The following is an 8,234-nucleotide window of genomic DNA, read 5'->3' on the forward strand; positions in this document are numbered from 1 at the left end:
AATTATAATCATTTTGTTGGACATTAAGAACCACATTTCGTTTTTAGCTATTATATCTGCATACGTTTTTTCATTGATAAGGCAAATGCCGGCTATGGGTGCCACATGATTAGTAAGTTTCTTCTTCAGTAACAAATACTTGACTGATCAAGACTCAGGTGAATTTTCTTTCCTTATTTTGCTCTTTTGGAGCAGAAACAAATATCTTTATCTTTTATCTTTATTATATGAAATACAGCTATTGTAACTTTTCTAACTCACCATTAAACAAGGGCAATGAATTGTTAAGAATGTCTCTGAAGTATTTCCAGTATTTAAAATAATAGGACTCTGAATAATTTTCAAGTCTAAGTTCCCATTTTGGTATAGGATTTGATAGTCATAACACATTTGATCTGTATTCTTCCATCAACTACACTTTGCCCTCATTGTGGGTTAGTGTTAGGGTCTCAAACTATTTCTATATATACAGCATCTTTAAATAAGTTTCTTCACTGAACTTAAGACTTTTTTTTCCTCACTTATGTGCCCATGAAAATTAATGAGCATACACATACATCTACTTGCATACATAGGTACGTATAGAAGTAAGTTACTTTGCCATTAGAATAAAACTAGACATTAGGGGGACAACTCTGAGAAACAGTTTGGTCTTCTATGGAAGTCTTCCTCTATGCAGAGGAAGGCAGGTGGAGTTCAATGAAGGATGTGATGAGGCTGTAGGAAGTTTTCTCATCCTCTGTCAATCCTGCATTGCCAGGTCTCGCCACCACAGCTACATGCACACCTGCTTCCTCAGTAGCACTGGCCTCTGGAGGAACATCTGTTAGAAACAAGACGTTGTTGGTTGAGCCTCCAATGCTGTTTGCAATCTCTCTGTAACTCTCACTCTCCACTGTGTCCAATTTTGGTATCAAAGTGACCATCAAAAAGCTCAAGAATACTTCCCTCTGCAGAATGCCCAAATAATAGTTTCTGAGCCTCTACACTTCCAGAAGAATAGATAGACACCTTCCTTCCATCTTCTCTCCACTTCCTGACGGCTGGAACTGCATCTTCAAAAGAACTCTGCTTTCATGGTCCAGCTGTGAGTTCTGCCCTCCACTTGTGGCCCTGCAGTTGTTTGAGTGCTGTAGTCTTTGGGTCCAGAGACATCTGCCAGCGCACATGATCTACGACGGCCTGGATTACCTGTTGTAGTTCATCGTCCCCATTTCCAGATGCTGCAGGGATGGGAAGAGCCCCATCCAGGTGGGCATCTTCTTCAGCCTCTAAAGATTGACATCCTGCAGGCGCTCCTCTTCTTCCCCATGTGTCTGCAGATACTCTTTAACATTTTCTTTGATGTAAGGAAATAAAATGTCCTTCACGAAAGCAATCGGGGTTGTGGTACCTCCGATATCTAACAAGATCACAGTGACTTCAGTGGGCACCGAAAACACGACCATTTCCCTCCCAGATGTTACCATGGAAATCGGAATGCTGGTAGGGAGGGTGGAGGGCTTCCCATAGCCCCGCAGCAATCTCGGAGCTGGCCACCCAGTGGGGCCTGAAGCACGCAGGAAAAGATACCTCCGTGGACTAGTTGACAGGACCGGCATCCAGGGGCCAGAACTCTACCGGGCAGAGAAGCAGGCCCAGACCTGCCACGTTGGTTTTTGAAATCTCAGTGTAGTCAGATTTATCCACATTTTCTTTTATGTCTTCTAGGCTCTGTGTCATTCTTTTTTTTTTGTTCTGTATTTTTATTTTATTTTATTTTTGCATTCAGAAGAGTCTTGTTTTTTATTGATTTTTAAAATAAATGACAACAGAATGCATTACAATTCTTATTACAAGAATACAGCACAATTTTTCATACCTCTGGTTGTATATAAAGTATGTTGACACCAATTCATGTCTTCATACATGAACTTTGGATAATGATGTCCATCACATTCCACCATCCTTGCTAACCCCCTGCGCCCTACCTTTCCCCTCCCACCCCTCTTCCCTATCTAGAATTCATCTATTCCTCCCATGCTCCCCCTCCCTACCCCACTATAAGTCAGCCTCCTTTTATCAGAGAAAATGTTTCGCATTTGTTTTTTGAGATTGGCTAACTTCACTTAGCATTATCTTCTCCAACGCCATCCATTTACCTGCAAATGCCATGATTTTGTTCTTTTTTAATGCTGAGTAAAATTCCATTGTGTAGATATGCCATATTTTTTTAATCCATTCACCCACTGAAGGGCATCTAGGTTAGCTCCACAGTTTAGCTATTGTGAATTGTGCTGCTATAAACATTGATGTGGCTGTGTCCCTGTAGTATGTTGTTTTTAAGTCCTTTGGGTATAGACTGAGGAGAGGGATAACTGGGTCAAATGGTGGTTCCATTCCCAGATTTCCAAGAAATCTCCATACTGTTGTCCATATTGGCTGCTCCAATTTGCAGTCCCACCAGCAATATATGAGTGTATCTTTTTCCCCACATCCTCTCCAACACTTATTGTTGTTTGTCTTCATAATAGCTGTCATTCTGACTGGAGTGAGATGATATCTTAGAGTAGTTTTGATTTGCATTTCTCTAATTGCTAGAGATGATGAACATTTTTTCATATATTTGTTGATTGAGTATATATCCTCTTCTGAGAAATGTCTGTTCAGGTCCTTGGCTCATTGGTTGATTGGGTTATTTGTTTTTTGTTGTTGTTGTTGTTGCTTAGCTTGTTGAGTTCTTTATATACCCTAGAGATTAGTGCTCTATCCGATGTGTGAGGGGTAAAAATTTACTCCCAGGATGTAGGCTCTCTGTTCACCTCACAGATCGTTTCTTTTGCTGAGAAGAACTAAATGAACATTTGCAATGAATCCCAAATTCAAACCTACCTGCAATGTGATGGCATTAAAAGGGGGGTCTTTTGATAAGATGGGGTCCCCATGAATGAGATAGGCACTTTTATAAGCACAACTCCAGAGAACTCCCTCACCACATGCTACAGTGTGAGGACACACTGGAAAGTTGGCAAAGGGCAACCTGAAGAGGGTCCTCCTCAGAGTCCTGATCTCAGCCTCCCAGCCTCCGGAGTTGGGAAAAATAAATGTTTATAAAGTCACCAAGCTGAGGGTACTTTGCTCTAGCAGCCAGAGGGACATAGCTCTAGATGCACTGTCTCACTTCCGATCTGTGAGTGTTCTCCAGCGCCCTTGGACTCCCAGTCCCCCTCCAGGCTTCCCAAAGCCTTGTCTGCATAGAGTAGGGGGCACCAGCCAACCCCACTCCCTATCCCAGTCCATCTCCTCCAGAGAGAGAGGTCTCTGGACCTCTCTCCAGGACAGCCCCATGTAGGGGTGGCACAGGAATCTCCTTGACATAGGTCCCATCTCTGAAAATCATTGTCTTCAAGTCTATTTGGGGACTTGACTGTGGCGTCAGTGAGAAGGGGGAGACCTTCCTCGTCTTCTGCTTTCCCCATGCCTCCAGCTCCTAAGGGGCAGGTACTCAGGAACAGCCCTCATGGGTCCTCCCCATGTGACCTCAGGGAACCCTCTGTCCTCACTAACCATGGAATTTGCAGACGTAGCCCAGCACATGGGTGGGAGGTTGACGTCAGGATGGACAGGGTTGCTGCCCTAGCCATCCCAGCATCTCCCATGGTTTTGTCCCCAAGCTTCTATCTTATTCCCATCCCTGCCTGCCAGGGTACTCATCTCTGAGCCTAACTTCAGCATCAGAGCCAAAGAGCACAGATCCCAAGACCCCAACCCAGACCCCTGCACCCAAGGAGAGGCAAACCTAGGCTACAGAGCACAGCCAGCCCAGAGCTCCGGGAACACACAGAGAAGGACACAGCCTGCCACTCAGCCTAGAATGAGGATACAGGACCTCAGGAGCCCAGCTCTACAGCCTGTATAGCCACCAAGGACAAAACCCAGCTATGTGAGCTTGGTCCCTCCAGCCAAGAAGCCACCCTTCGAATTTGTCAAATATCTCATAGGGACTGTCCTGATTCGGGTCTTCAGGTAGTCCCTCATCATTACCTCCCGCATCCCTTTGTTCTCCTCTCAGAAGTAATTGCCTTTAATAAAATGTGTGCCTGTCCTCCTTTGATTGCAAACCTACAGAGCTCTTAAATGGACTGGCTGGAGTCCTAGCCAGCTCAGAGGATGTTTCTGCAAGGAATGAACAGGTGTCAATGGTGCAGTTCTACATGCTGCCACCAGAGAGCAGGATCACCCCACACTCATGGGACCATGGTGGGCACCCACAGGTGAATGGAAGTCTTCTTTTCCCCTGGGTTGGTCACTTTTCTGTACAGAGAAACTCCATTATCTGCTTGGGAGTAATGTGTGAGGACACCTTTATCTCTGGCAGCTCAGCAGTGGGAGGGGCTGTTGTGGTTTCACCTTAGGATGGAACCCAGTGCCTCACATGTGCTAGGCAAGTGCTCTACCACCAAGCCACAATCCCAGCCCAGGGAAGCTACTTTCTAATGAAGTCTGTGTGTTTATTTTGATCCTTCAGCTGTGCTGACTCCTGCAAGTTCAGGGATTTTCCTATAACGGGGGTAGGGAGCATCACAGGAGACACCACCTAGACATGAAGGAGTCGGGGAGGTCAGAATCTGGGGCTGGTGGGGTCAGGCCAGGAATTGGGAGGAGACAGTCTTGTTGGCCAGGCCCTGGAAGCTGATCCTAAAAGAAAACAACACTGTTAGATGGAAGAAAGAAATTTATTTCTAAATGGTGCTGGTAGTGTTCTGGTGAGGGCACATGTCTGTCCCCTGCCAGGGCATGTGTGCCCACCTCGATCCCCTACAGCAGCTTATGCACCCAGGAAGGGACAAGAAGTGGGTCTTGGGAGTGGGCGGGGAAGCCCCAGGACCCCTGCCTGGCAGGTTTTCTTAAGGGGTCCTGGGGCTGTGGCTCTCAATGCCTGTGGCTCTCAATGCCTTTCACCCAACCAAGGGTCTTCTCAGCTTCTAGGAGGCATCGTCGCATTAGCACAGAGGACAGCCAAAGTCCACGAGCAGGTTTGGTCCACTGACGTGCCTCTGTCTCCTCCAGCTTGGGCTCCTGGTGAAGAGGGACAAGCTGGGTTTCCTGTTGCTGACCACAAGAGATGCAGTTCTCCAGCCAGGACTCTGCATGCTCCGTATTGTGACAGTTCCCGGAGAGGTACCAAAGTCCAGGAAGAGAGAAATCTCCCACAGCAGGTCTTCTGCCTCTATTCGTTGAGCCCACCCTGGAGACTCATCTGGAAACTCACCATGTCCTTACCCTACCCTGACCCCATGGCAACAGCTTAAATTGAACCTCCCCCAGCATTGGGCCAGCATCCCCAGCAGTCCTCTGAGTCCCTCACTCCAGTCCATTCTCCATTCTTTTTGCGTGTATGAAGTGTATTTATACTAGCTGTTTGAATGTCCTTGTCTTAAAAAAAAACATTTTTAGTTGTAGATGAACACAATACCTCTATTTTATTTATTTTTTTATGTGGTGCTGGAAATCAAACCCAGTGCTTCACACATGCTAGGCAAGTAGCCACCACCCCAGGCCCTTAATGTTCTTGTCTTCTGATATCATTTTGTCATTGTTGGGTCTCTATTAATTTTTCTCCTCATTACAGGTGGTATTTTTCTGCATCTTTTGCCTGCCTGGCAGAAATGCTTTTGAAAACTAGGTATTTTGAATTTCATGATTTTAGGAGCCAGATTTTTTTTTGGTATTAATTTAAATGTTTTGAATTTGGAATGCATTTAGTTTACTTGGAAACAGTTTAATATGGCTTGCCTTTAACTTTTTTTTTTTTTGGTAGTTTTAGATGAACGTATGCCTTTATTTTATTTATTTTTTTTTTGTGGTGCTAAGGATCAAACCCAGTGCCTCACATGTGCTAGGTAAGCACTCTGCTGCTGGGCTCCAGCCCAGCCTACCTTTAACTTTTTAGGCAGGGCCAGAATAGTTTTCAGAACTAATGGAACCCAATCAAATCCTTCTGAGTCTTAAAGCTGTAGCTGATGAGATTATGTGTTCCTGATGTTGGAAGATGAAGGGTTTCTAGCCTTGTGTGAGCTCCAGAGATTTCTTTCTGCCCTTTCTGAGAAGTTTCTCCATATCAGGTAAGTTATGGAATCCAGAGCAAATCTCTGAGGCTCAATGCAGCTCTGTCTGGTTGCATACCCTGCCCACTTCCTGAGTTCCCAACTGGAACTGAACTCGGGGAGACCACCTAGCTGTTTGGTCAGGGATCACTATTCTGTTCCTATTGTTTAATGCCTGAAAGCCAAGATTTTTGTCCAGTTTTATAGTTGCATACAGCAGGAGTATATAACTGGTTCCTGTTATTCCATAATGGCTTGAATGAAAGACAAAAGGTCCAATTTTTATCTTTTAGGCAGACTATATCTTTATAGTGGATTATACCTTAGGTATTTTAAAATTTCACTATATGATTAGGTGCGGACATGTCTCCCATTTGGAGAACCAACTCCCTTTCAATCTGAGGCCTCCCCAACCCCTCCTATGAAATTATCACTATTTCCTTCCCTTTACTTTTGAATTTGGAGACTTCTCCCTTTAGAGACTTCTTCGTTGAAATCATTACCTTTAACCTTTTCATGTCACATTTATTTCTGAAGCCCTCTGATAAAACTCTTTGCTATCTACAGTATTTCCAGCTCATTAACCATAGGCTGATCTACTGAGTTTTTATTGATTAGACATTTTAGTTTTTAACCACTTATTTCTACACCACATTACCAATGTCATTTTTTTTTGAGAATGTTTAGCCTAGGGGGTTCAGTTTGTTCTTTTATGACTAAATTCCTCAGAATTTTGGTTATTCTTGCCAGAACACATTCTTTATCGGGAGCTCTGCAATCTTGACTGGAAGAGCCCAGCCCTTTTCTTTTGCCTAGGGTGGAAGAAGGCCAATCGTGTTTCTGCCTCTTAGAATGAGTTTATGCAGGACACATATGGCTCCAAACAGCATCAGTCTGATTACCTGTTCACTGCTTCTGACAACCATGCTGCCAGAGGAAACCCCAGCCCTTCCTTCTGTTGCCTGAAAGCTTAGCTCCTGCAGTGCAGGGAAGCTGCTTCAGGCTGACCACTCTACCTGCATTTGCTTTATCCGATTCTTACTCCTGCCAGGCTCGAGTCATCCTGGAAGCCAAGCTAAGTGCTTGGATTTCTTTTCCACTGTTCATCAGGTTGGGCAACATGTGACCTAGAGGCCACATCTTCCTCTACAGAGACCATCACTGTCCCATCTGCCTCCCAGAGGACTTTTGACATTATTTTCACTCCATGCTCTTTGTTCACAAATTGGCAGTTCTAAGGGAGATTGCCAAATTGACAGAAATCACAGGAGTTTAATTTCCATAATATGAAAGGGAAATCTTTTTTGTTATGATTGCTTCTTGACCAAGAATGTGGCTACATTTTTTTTTTTTTGGTGGCCTCCACAGGATTGAATTTGGGGAATATTGCAACACCACTGGGCTGCCATATACTTCCCCTTTCTGAAGAGCTTGTTTTCCCCATATATCAACATAATTTGAGATGGAATAAGGAAGAGTGGGTGAGTTTTTGGTCTCAGACATGTCATCTTCCATTCATGTCATTTGCATATTTGTAGAGACAAAACTGACTTCAACTGACCCCAAGTTAAGTGGCTGTAAAGATGGGAATGGATGGGGACAATCTCACAATGAAATGAGCAGGATTTTCGTGACGGAGAAGGGGGAGAGGCTGGCTTGACCAGATGCTTAGTGGTTACGACCCATGGAATGAGAACAAAGTTAGCCACTGTGGGGAAGTAATACCCCCAAGATCCACTCGACCCCTTTTCTCTTCCTCTAGCAAGTAATGCATTATAATCTCACACTTCAAACTTGATCCACTATGAAAAATGCAAAATAAAAACTACATCAAATGTCATTTTGCTCGTGCTCTTCATAAGCTTAGGCAAGTGATTTTTTTAAAATGGGCAAACTCTTAAAAATTGCTCGTTTCTTTCACTTCTGTTTGTGCTGTTAATAATATCAATTTACCAAAAAGGTTAACAGAAAACCTTTTAAACATTTCATCAAATCAAACTGACCATTATTTATATTTACCCCTCCACCCACCAAAAGCTCAACTTTTTTTTGGTAATGGTTAAGATATATCTCAAATTCAGAAATTTGAAAAACAATTTGACAAAATATGAAATGGTACACATTAGCTTCTTTATTGAAGAGGCAGCT

At 43.9% G+C, this 8,234-nt stretch overlaps 1 pseudogene; it reads right to left on the reverse strand.

Annotated features, from left to right (window-relative positions):
• Window positions 1-671: 671 nt before the first annotated feature.
• Window positions 672-1,448, reverse strand: LOC113195608 (enolase-phosphatase E1 pseudogene; annotated as a pseudogene).
• Between the last annotated feature and the right edge of the window lie 6,786 nt (window positions 1,449-8,234).

Source organism: Urocitellus parryii, chromosome 9, assembly GCF_045843805.1.
Source record: "Urocitellus parryii isolate mUroPar1 chromosome 9, mUroPar1.hap1, whole genome shotgun sequence".
NCBI classification, from domain to species: domain Eukaryota; kingdom Metazoa; phylum Chordata; class Mammalia; order Rodentia; family Sciuridae; genus Urocitellus; species Urocitellus parryii.